The sequence below is a fragment of the Homarus americanus genome, unplaced genomic scaffold (assembly GCF_018991925.1).
Source record: "Homarus americanus isolate GMGI-L3 unplaced genomic scaffold, GMGI_Hamer_2.0 scaffold15649, whole genome shotgun sequence".
Lineage (NCBI taxonomy): Eukaryota > Metazoa > Arthropoda > Malacostraca > Decapoda > Nephropidae > Homarus > Homarus americanus.
In genome coordinates this window covers 19803-32338 of record NW_024745330.1, presented here as the reverse complement: position 1 = coordinate 32338, position 12536 = coordinate 19803, and the positions used below count along the sequence as shown (strand labels likewise).

At 40.1% G+C, this 12536-nt stretch overlaps 1 long non-coding RNA gene across 1 annotated transcript; it reads left to right on the top strand.

Annotated features, from left to right (window-relative positions):
* Positions 1–2668: 2668 nt before the first annotated feature.
* LOC121878649 lies at positions 2669–11036 on the top strand. The gene is made up of 3 exons (XR_006091197.1): positions 2669–2789; positions 9724–9777; positions 10021–11036. It is a non-coding gene; the product is annotated as an uncharacterized LOC121878649 (long non-coding RNA).
* Positions 11037–12536: the final 1500 nt, after the last annotated feature.

Below are 12536 nucleotides of genomic sequence, written 5' to 3'. Positions count from 1 at the left end.
ACCGTCTTGATATCTGAACGACCTTCTTATAAGACCCAATAATTTATTTGCCTGATTTACCTTCTTCTCGCAATGGCCCGAGAACTTCAGCTCATTGTCAACATACACACCTAGGTCCTTCTTACATTCAGTCTCAACTAGTGCAGTTTCTTCATCCCGTTGGGACATATGATACGCCTCCTTACCGTTGGTACGCCCCAGGTGCATCCTCTTACACTTCATGACATTGAATCTCAGCAGCCATTTCTTCGACCATTCCTGGAGCCCACAGAGATCCTTCTGCAGCTCTTCACAGTCCGCTTGGTTCTTAATTTCCAGAAATAGCTTGACGTCATCGGCAAACATTTGTATGGAGGAGTGTACAACGTCAGGCATGTCATTTATGAAACAAACAAACAACAGCGGGCCCAATACACTGCCCTGTGGTACTCCGCTTGTAACAGGTACAGATGACGATTTTGTGCCATTAATCACCACACACTGCTTGCGGTCATGTAGAAAGTCTTCTATCCACGCTAGGACATTTCCCGGAATTCCGTACCCTTCCAGTTTGATTTTCAGCCTTTCGTGGGGTACACTCTCGAAAGCCTTGGCAAAATCTAGGTAAATATTGTCGATATTACCACCCCGTTCCAGAATATGGGTCCAAAAATCCAATACCTTGAGCAATTGTTTTAAGCAGGAGCGCCCCGGCATAAAACAGTGTTGGCAATCTTTTACAAGGTTGTTTCGTATTAGATGTTCCATTGCGGCATCTCTGATAATACTCTCAAGTACTTTACATATTATGCTGGTCAGGCTCACCGGTCTATAGTTGTTCTTGGAGTGACTATCGCCCTTCTTGAAGACAGGACTCACATAAGCCACTTTCCATTCACTGGAGACCATTTGTTCGTCCAGGCATTTACAAAACAGGATCTTCAGGGGTTCTGCAAGCTCGTTGCACAACTCTCTTAGCACTCTAGGATGCACCATGTCAGGTCCGGGACTTTTATGGACCTTTAGCCTGGACAATTTACTTTTATCCTCTTCACCACTGATCGGCTCGTTAGCCGCTTGGGCGGTCGGTCACGTTTCTGTTACGCACTGTTGGTAAGTACTGGGCATGCACCGGCTCCTGAATGTACCTGAACCTGCTCCAGTGTTGGTCAAGTCTTGTCTTGAAAGAGCTCACACTCGGTGCCGTCACAACACTTTCTGGTAGATTGTTCCAAGAGTTCATAACTCTTACTCCGAAAAAGTTTGCCCTCACAGTTTTCTGGACTTGCGGCTTCTTCTATTTTGAGCTGTGACCCCTTGTGGGGCGAGCGTCCGCCAGCTCCAAGTAAGGACACTCGACTGAGTAGTGCCCCTCGAGATGCTTATACACCTCCATACAAATGTTTGCCTATGACGCCAAGCTATTTCCGGAAATCAAGAACCAAGCGGACTGTGAAGAACTGCAGAAGGACCTCTGTGGGCTCCAAGAATGGTCGTAGAAATGGCTGCTGAGATTGAATGTCACGAAGTGTAAGAGGATGCACCTAGGGCGTACCAACGGTAAGGAGGCGTATCATATGTCCCAACGGGATGAAGAAACTGCACTATTTGAGACTGTGTGTGAGAAGGACCTAGGTGTGTATGTTGACAATGAGCTGAAGTTCTCGGGCCATTGCGAGAAGAAGGTAAATCAGGCAAATATATTATTGGGTCTTATAAGAAGGTCGTTCAGATATATAGACGGTCCGTCCCTCGTAACGATCTTCAGGAGTGAAGTGCTTCCCCATTTGGAGTACTGTCACCCCATCTGGTCCCCGAGATATGCTAGGGACTGTCAGTTGGTTGAAAATGTTCAAAGGAGGGCCACCAGACTGGTGCCTGCACTTCGGCACCTCAGCTACCCTGAGAGATTGGAGTGCCTGAACTTGCCTAGCTTATACTACAGACGGGCAAGGGGGGACCTAGTTGAGGTGTATAAGCATCTCAGGGGCACTACTCAGGTGAGTGTCCTTACTTGGAGCTGGCGGACGCTCGCCCCACAAGGGGTCACAGCTCAAGATTGAAGAAGCCGCAGTCCAGAAAACTGTGAGGGCAAACTTTTTCGGAGTGAGAGTTGTGAACTCTTGGAACAATCTACCAGAGAGTGTTGTGACGGCACCGAGTGTGAGCTCTTTCAAGACCAGACTTGACCAACACTGGAGCGGGTTCAGGTACATTCAGGAGCCGGTGCATGCCCAGTACTTACCAACAGTGTGTAACAGAGACGTGACCGACCGACCAAGCGGTTAACGAGCCGATCAGTGGTGAAGAGGATAAAAGTAAAAGTCTGTAAGGTTGTTCCTATGACTATTAATCTAGATTAATCTAACCATTTTGTCACATATTTCCATATCACTTGCTATATAGTATCAGGTTGATATATGTGAACCTTACCATTTATGAATTATATGTAGTTTGTAGATGTCTACTTTTCAGTTCTTAATTGAGTTCAGTTCAGGAAATCGTAGTTTTTTAATTTGAGGTCGAAGTCTGGGTCACCATGTTTCGGATAATGTAAACAAACCTCTACTGTGAAATAATTATGTTATAAAATACCACCAACGAAATATACCAGTATTTGTCTTAGGATGACTTAAACTCAACTTAATTATCAATAAAATAATATAAAAAAGACATATGATGATTTTGAGTTTTATTAATTGAAAATAAATAATTCAGGTATACTGTGTTCGAACCTCAACAGGACGACCCAACCTTAAGAGGAGTCATTAGCCCTGTAGACCTGTAAGATGGACTATGTAGAGCCTGAGGTAATGTTCAACTACCATGATCGGTTGTTTCTCTTTAAATGATCACCTAATAATATGTCGGTAATTAAAGTTAGGCATATTTGGAAAGCAGGAGTAAATATGGTATTATTTCACTTGTTGTCACTAAACGGATCTCGTGATTTTTTTTACTTGCTGTCCTCAGGTATTGATACAACAATTATTCTTCTGTATGTATTATGACGTGTTTTACTGGGTGCTGGACAACTCGTACCCAATTAATGAAACACTTGGTACTCATATGTATATACTGTATATTGCAGCATACAAGTCGACCCTATTATTTTCAGGTTAAACGTTTGAATTAGGCCTATTCTTACCGTATTAGTCGACTGCAGAACTTCCAAGCAGCTTCCCTTTGATCATCTTATGTCATGTCCTTCAATGGTCGTGTATACCAGTCAGGTTAATCAGCGACTTTGATGCCTTACTGTTAAAGGACACGACGTTGGATGACCATAGGGATGCCCCCTGGGTCACTGACCGTGCTAATCTCTCGTGTTTGGAGGTCCACTAATCCTATGTGAGGGAGTTGTTATTAATACTATAAGCTTGGACCTTGTTTCATAGCTCCAGTACTGTTTCAGCCCTTGTCAAGTTCAGTACTTGTAGTGCAATGTTTGTGTGATGGAATAAGATACTTATGTAATGAGATGCAACCATTTTAAAGCCTGCAACACATTTCTCTATTTCACTGCAGTTTCCTACAAGATTTATAAATTTTATTTTGTAATCATAGATAAAGCTAAAATGCATAGTATATACACTAATAGGTAGGGATTATCTCTTGAATTGGGCGCAAGCAATCTTGGGTACGACTTATCTCGTGAGTTGGGTACGAGTTGTCTTGGGTACGAGTTGTCTTGGGTACGAGTTGTCTTGGGTACGAGTTGTCTTGGGTACGAGTTGTCTTGGGTACGAGTTGTCTTGGGTACGAGTTGTCTTGGGTACGAGTTGTCTTGGGTACGAGTTGTCTTGGGTACGAGTTGTCTTGGGTACGAGTTGTCTTGGGTACGAGTTGTCTTGGGTACGAGTTGTCTTGGGTACTAGTTGACCCAAACTCTGTTTTACTCAAACCTTACATTTTCATTTGTAACAGAAACAGCTAATTTGCACCAAAATGGCGGTCAGGTTTGAGTAAAGCACACCATACAACACCAAAAAGAACAAACCTAACCTAACCTAACCTAACCATGCAACCCCAAAAAGAACAAACCTAACCTAACCTAACCTAACCATACAACACCAAAAAGAACAAACCTAAACTAACCTAACCATTTTTGGAGCTTACCTGCTACTGTGGTGGAGGAGACAGCTGGGTGATCTGGTGTGCATGTGGTTTCAGACAAATGAATTTCTGTCTTTTCTTAAACAATTTCCAGGACACAGTCTTGATGTTGGTAGGACTCTGTGACCTTGGAATATTTGGATTGCTTCACTATTGTTCTGATAAACTCCCTGAATAGCAACTACACAACGGAGAGAACACTTACCACACACCATCACGATCCTTCAAATGGCTGCTTCACAATGATTGGTCAGCCAAGTCACATGACACGACACTTGAAGATCATTGGTTGTCCTGTGACAAAGAGGGGGAGGAGAAAAGTGAGGAGAGGACAAGAAGAGTGACTCTGGCAACATGGCGGGTTACAAATATTTACGCCTAGAAATTTGTGAGATACTCCATTAATATTGATTTACACCAGAAATTATATGAAATCGTATGTTTTTTGTTTTTTTATAGTCTTTGTGTCTGTAATATTGAAAATTGGAAACCTGCAGACAGCCAATGAATGAATATTAACTGAAATATTTAAAATTTATTATGGATGTTCATATGTGACGATACACATCCAGAACATTGAATGACTCGTGGACCCCCGCCCTAGTTAGGTCAGGTTAGATTCAAAACTGTTTTTCTGATATTGTTGATGTATTTTGAACACTTTTTACCTTGAATTTTATAGCAAATCCTTACATTCTATAAGGGGGCAGGGATTATCTCAGACACTATTGATTTGTGCCAAAAATGAAGATCAAATTCGTTCATAACTCATCAAAAACTACGGGAAAAACTTAATTTCAACTTTGATTTTTTATAGTGGCAACAAGTGAAAATTGACCAGGAATGTGTTGTAAGAATATTATCATCATTTAGGTAAGATCTTGCAGAAGTATCAACAAGGAGTGTCTGGTACTGTGGGTGTCTCTACTGGGATGTCCTGAAGCAGGTGGTTAACACCAGAATGCATTGTTCAATTTTGTTCATTATTCCACGGTTATTATTGACGACTGAACTGCCGCCGATTTTTCATAAAAAAACAAATTTAAAAACAGCTGCAATTTCACTGTGTTTTATAGTGGACACTGTCGTAGGTTTGACAAATGTGTTAAAAGGAGGTTATTTCTAAATTAAACGTAACCTAACCTTAGTTGATAAGAAAAACGAGTGGCATTAGAAGACCTCGCCAACCTAACCAAAAAATCTACCTGACCTTACTAACTTCCTAGCTGTGCCCCTTGGACCCCCACCATATTAAACAGAAACTACTTATTTTTATATCTGACACCACAGAAAACATAAGGTTAATTTTCTCTTTTATCCCAGTAGGTAATTCACATTTTTTGCCATTATCACTAAGATTCTTTTTGGTTAGGAATCGATTTCCTTACATGACATTTCCTGCACAAATGAGCCGTTATGGAGATATGAAAACCTGACCTGACCTGACCTGACCTGACCTGACCTATAAAAATCCAAAACTATAGAACTTTTACCTTGTTCATGTTCTCAGTGTTCAGAGGAGGAGGTATCCATAAACTCTAAAGCAATTCTTAACATTTTTACAAGTTAGGTTAGGTTAAGTTAGGTCAGGCTTTCAAAGGTTTGTTTAGTGTTATTTTTAATATTTTACCCCACATTTACCGTGTACTGTACTTCAAAGCCCTGCTCACTTTGAACGACCATTGTTGTTGTTAATTGGTGGAGGGGGGCATATCTCCATAACGGCTCATTTGTGCAGGAAATGTCTTGTAAGGAAATCGATTCCTAACCAAAAAGAATCTTAGTGATAATGGCAAAAAATGTGAATTACCTACTGGGATCTGTGGATGTGAGAGTACGCTCAGACTGAGTGGGTCTGATCATCTCTCACTGTGTTTTACCCCACAATTACCCTCATCCTTCATGCTCTGCCACTACAGGTGATTTATGATCGTAGATCGAGAAAAACTAAAAAAGAACAAAATGCTCGGTACTTAATATTAGAACATAAAGGTTATCGTGTCAATATTATCACTTACTATCATCCAAAGAACAAGTGTGAAAAAAATAAACCAAATTGAACAACTCCTTGTGGTGTTATCAGCTCGAGTACAGCACTGTATTGTTGGCTACTCCCCTGAAATAAATATTTGATTATATTTTGGTTATTTGTGGTTTATTATGTATATAAAGGTTTAGGAGAGTTGCCACTTTATTTTCCAGCTCAAAGTTATCATGGGGGACGAACGTTGCACTGGCTGCTGCATCAACTATGATGAAATGTGTGAGATTCTGCTCGACGATGAGCTCACTGTGCATTTTTTTGCGAAGCACGGTTTGCTGAAGACAGTGAAGACCTGTCCGTCTTGTAGTGAACTCCTCCACATCAACACCAGTTCTCTTCTCTTTCGTTGTGGCCGCAGGCACGGTGCGTCGGGTCGCAGGAAGAAGAGAACCCGCTGCCGCATTAAGATTTCTGCCAGGGCCGGCACGTGGTTTGGTAACTCCAAGCTTTCCCCGAAGCTAATTCTTAAACTGACTTACATGTGGCTGGTTCCCGGACAGCTCATCGCTAATGTCGTGTACGAGACGGCCGTATCAAAGTTGACGGTCGTCGAGTGGTGGAGCTTGTGTCGTAAGGTGGCGATCAATTATTGTCAGACGCAGAAGACAAAGATTGGCGGCCCCGGGGTGGTGGTTGAGGTTAATGAGGCGCTGTACAGGAAGGTGAAATATAAAAATGGGAAGATCGTCGAGGGCGAGGTTGTCCTTGGGGGTATTGAGGTGACCACTGGCAGGTCGTTCTTTGTTCCTCTGCAAGACCGGACAAAAGACACTCTCGTTAACGTGATAAATGAGTGGATCTTGCCGGGATCCACGATTGTGACCACCTGTTTGTGGCCATTTAAAAAGCTGGAGGGGTACACCATTAGTGAAGCTGTATCTCAGTACCGGTACAAGAAACTGCACTTTGTGGGCTACCTTGCAGAGTCTTTGTTCAAGAGAGCTTTCCCAGATAGAGGCAAGAGGCTCCACAGGTTCCTTGTAGAGATTGCTGCAATGTTCCCCCCCAAATAAGGTAAACAAGATGTTAAACTAACCAATGGTAGGTTGGGTTAAACAATATAAGGTAAACAAGATGTTAAACTAACCAATGGTAGGTTGGGTTAAACAATATAAGGTAAACAAGATGTTAAACTAACCAATGGTAGGTTGGGTTAAACAGTTCACATACCTTTTGCCTTTGCCTCTTTTAACCGTATTTATCCCTCTCACGATTTTCAAAAGTAACACTTGTAAATGTTAGTTACATTAAAGTTGTATGAAAACATATTTCCAGCCAGGTTTGTGTCTTTAGCCGACATACAAAAAGGACAGAAGAGAGAATGCCGTCCCCTGGTGCGAGCTTCATCAATAACAAAATACATTCATATCTCTTGTGGCCGGGTTGGTTTGATAAGTCACATGGTACCACCTTAACCAATTCAGTTTATATTTAATAGCTTGATATACAATAGGCAGGCTAGACTGTCTTGAAGCAACAGTAGTGTGTAGTAGACAGGTCAGTGAAGATCTGGTGGAATGAATGAAGTGGTACCGGTAACCCTCTTTTGAGCCTTGGCTGTCATGGTAATCTTTCATTATTTATAAACAGTTATATCAGTTACTTTGTTGTATATTGTTTAAGACTTTGAGTGATGTGTCTCATGATCCCAGACGATGGAAATATGTGATTTATAAGAATGATGATGATAATAATATACTGTTTATATACTGTACTGTACCTCTAAAAATACCTTCCATGTCATATAAGACAAATGATCTAGGCACAATCTTCCTAACCTCAATTACTTCCTTGTTGGACACATACTGACGAATGTTGTTAATACGGAATCATGAGTACAATATAATTAATGATATAATACTTATACACTATTTAAAGAACAATAAAACATGCTAAGAAATATACAAACATACTGTGGCTGTGTGGGCTCTGCTGAGATGTGGAAGACCTCAGGGGGAAAATAACATAGAAAAATGGGGGAATTTAAATGTTTGGTCACTGTATGAAAAATGCAGAACTTACAGTAATGTTTAGGAACTGTCAAACTGCACACTTTACATTAATTGACATCAAAGGCTTAAGGAAACTTTGATGATGATTTCTTGAACTTTAAAAAAACATTTATATGTGATCTTTAGTTTTAGTAGCACCATGGGGATCACATGAAGAATAGGCACCCTAGTTTATTTTACCTTAGGTTTAACATGTTGTGTATGGGAGCCCCTCTGAGTTGAGTAAAAGTGTGCGGCATTAAGGAAATAAAATATTAAAAGTGGCGTCCACGTAGTGAAGGGTTTACACACCTTAATGCTGCTGTGGGGGTGTGAGCTATAGGGTGGTTCATCAAGGTGAATTAAAATGGGGTGCCTAATACTCACATGATCCATACTAATAATAGCCACAGTTCTTCAGTAATTAAAATAGATTTTCTTTCATGTCTTCACACTATGCCTCTCCTGATTTCTTTATCGTATTTATATTTTGTATGATATAAAACTTTTAAAAGTTAAAAAAATAAAAAATTCTAGTGGTAAATATTAGATAATAACTACTGCTGGGGATGACTTATTGACACTAGTGAGACTTGTGGTGAGAAGAGAAACAATTAGTTGAGGTCAGAGCAGAATAAAGGTGTTTGAGCTTAAAGTGAAATAAGGTGAGGGATTAACCTCCATGTGATCTGATATAACATCCAGTCCATTGACAGCGCTTCATAATGTAAGGACTATATTTTAAGACACACAACCGGTGGTCACATTTGTAAACATTCAAGAAGCATTAGACAGGTCATGTGGTGCTGTATACAGTAAGTTGCTCAGAGAGAACCTTCAGTGTGTGCTGTACAGATGCTAAGTGGCTGTGTTATCATAGATGTAGAGGAAGAAGTGGAGGTACAGGTGTAGAACTTTCACCCAGAGTAGTACTGCACTGCACAATAAATATTTAATATATTTTATGTAGGCCAGTTGATACATTCTCAACAGCAGTCAGACAGTCATTAAATATCTGTACAGTACTTAATGTAGACACATAAACCCGTACCACAGTACTTGGTCAATAAACTGCCATGACAGGCAGAGTTAATTTATGTCACCGAGTTGACTTAAGCTGAATTACTTAATGACACTTTGAGTTGACTTATGACATTGGAGGTAATGTTGGCTCCTGAACTAACTTTCCCACCGAAATCTTCTTGACCGTGTGACCCATCAATTACTGAACGCTCATCTGGACTCTGTTGGAGTAGTCAGGATACTGTACAGATGTCTGCTGCCTGTGAGAATACAGCTAAGATTCAAGTGTTGTGGCAGCAGAGGCCTGAGATGTATTGTTTTAAATATCAACACCTACAGTATATCTAGAGACTCAGGAGATACTTGTTCTTACAGACATGGAAGGAAGGAATAGTTAATCTCTTCCTCAGCTCCTGACTCTCATTGATTAGATTGTGTTCTCATCCACCAAACAAAGCTCCCAGAATATCATGTGTATCTCAGTATGGTTTAAAGGTTATCAAGCTTGTTATCACTGTACTGTACTGTAGTTGCTAACACCTAAAGAAACTGTCATTTGTATTGTTCCAGGAGAGGGAACTGAGAGTTCTTGACTATGAACTCAAAAGTTTGAAGGCGGACAAAGTAAGTACTGCACCGTATAATTCTAGCTGGACACTTTCATCAGTGTTTGATTACCGTATAGATCCACCCCATTATAGGTGTGACCAGGAGACACTGTGTTTGACATGTCTCTTTCCTAACTTGGTGAATTAAATCCCTTCACTTGTCCATAAAAGTTTCTAAAACATGATTGAAATAATTCTTGATTCATATATCGATGAGTTTGCTAAGCGGTGAATTAATGGCCGGTATGTTTTGTTTCAGCGGGTATATCTCCAACAGCCAAACAGCAACATCTATTTCCTGTGTAAGAAGGCTGACGCTCTCACCTATTTGGAACAAGAGAGGGAAGCACTGAGCGTCAAACAAAAGTCGTCGTAAATGTTCCTCTCTCGATGTGTTGTTTTAAAAAGTTTATGAATTATAATGACGTTTCTACTATAATGACTTTAGTATTATATAATGTACAGTACAGTCTTTTATTTCTAAATCTGTTATTAGTGAAAGATAGAAAGTTGGTACAGTATTTGACTTATAGTTTTTTATCCCGAACAATTCTCTTCACTTACGAGTGCTGTAGTCACCATGCATCTAATTTATATTGTATTGTTGAATAAGTTTTAATGATTTAATATGGGTTAGGTTTAGACACCAACTCAATATAAGTGTCATTGTACTGTGAATCCTTGTAAACATTCTTCTGTGTTAGAAAATAGAATGACGAGAAGAGTTACGACCTCGACAGTTAAAGTACAGAATGTAATGGGAGGATGTTTTTAATCTTCAGTACAGTATCTTATATATATTCTCTCATGGTCGTTCAGCAGTTGGTTTTATATTCTTGTCGGATCAACGATGTGTGTGTAGGGTCCAGTTCAGCCCTCTACACAAACATTCAAAAAGTAACTTTTTTTTTTTTTTTAATTTGTGATTTTATTCCTTCCCTTTAACATCCTTCCTCTTGGTGTTGTATAAGTTTTTCCTTAAATAATCTTCTATCTTTGTGCACCACATGATTTAGTGAGTGATATGTGAGGTGTTCAGATAAAATAATAGGTTTGTGAGATACTGTACTGTAATTGTGTAGAAGACAAAGACATTATAGAGAAATACTGTACTGTAGTAATTCATGATGGCTCTTATGGAGGCTGAACATATTTTTATTTATTCTCTACAGCATTTTGTAGAATTCCCAAAGTAGTAAAGTTAGATAAATGATATACACATGAGGGCAAAAAACTGATGATGATGATGAAATAATAAAGATGGAACAAAACATTTTTATGGTGTGTTATTAAGGAGGTCCCCAAGGTTAGGTTAGGTCAGGTCAGGTCAGGAAGATTCACGATATAAGTTATTTGGTGTTGGCCAAAATTGCGAAGACTTTAGCGACCATGTGAAGATTAGGCACCCCAGTTTATTTCACCTTAAGATTAACCACCACAATGCTAACTTAATCTAACATAGCAAAGACAGTTGGGTCACCTCAGCTAGTTCACCTGAAGACTGACCACATAACACTATTTTGGGGTAATGTGGTTAGGTTAGGTTTCCAAATAGGAGATGAATTAAATTCTCTCGGATAACCTTAAGTCAACATTTACATAATATTTTTTGAGGTTTATATGTCTTGTTTAGTTATACCCAATTGTTTGTTTAACTGGATATTGTATTTTAGTAATATTTATTATTAGAGTTGAGGAGTTGGAGGCTTTATTCATCCTATACAACATTATACAATACCCGAAGACAAGAAATACAAGACGTATATATAAGACGGTAGCAGATTATGTAGCTACAACATTGTCAACAACAGCATAATACTGTATAATACATCACTCTCCCCGGCCTTTAAATGAGATGAACAGCAGAAGAAATGTACAGAAGCATTATAAACTAGTACTTGAGTTAAGATGATAACATTACTGTGTCCTCATTACTCAACACACAACAAAATTATAATGAACCCAAAACCTACACTAATATCAAGAATATTTTTGTTGATCATCTTCCAGGGTTGACTCTACAGCCTATGAGGGAAAATCAGTCATATGTGAGGACAAACGCTTAGAGAGCTCTGAACTACATAGGGTTGGCCGAGTGGTGGGTGTATCCCAGTCCAGTCTCTCTTGACAGTCTGTCCTCCAGTTGGTGAAGGCTCTCTAGGGTCTTAGTTGATCCTTGTGAAGCAACGTGCTCGAGTGAGTCACGTTTCGGTCTCTGTGCCTATTGGTTCCGTCCACTTTTGGTGCAATGTGGCGTATAGACGCAGTAATTTCCCTTCCATCTTGAAGTCTAACATTTGCATATTCTGGATTGACATCAATGAGCTCAACTTCATTTAGGAAAGGTTGGTATTTGTTGTTACTTTCTTGCCATTTGAGGAACACAGACCCCGGGTGGTTAGCCAGGAGGGTATGGCTCTCCCACAGGCGGATATTCGCTGGTAACCATACAGGCGTTCATGGGGGGTAGTATTAGTGACAGTGGAGATCATCTGTGAGAACTACAGTACTTCCCACTGTGTAGAAGGCAGACACAGCTGACCAAATGATCCCGTTATGCCGCTCTACTTGACCGTTGCCTCGGGGGTTGTTGGCAGTTGTCCGACTCGTGGCAACTCCTCGTTGGTGTAAGAACTGCTTAAGCTCCTCTGACATTAATGATGCCCCACGGTCTGAATGTACATAAACAAAAATGCCAAAGATGGAGAATAAAGAGACACTTCATAACAGTATAGTTGGCTGTTAAATCAGAGCAAGGGGAAGGTAAATGGAAAT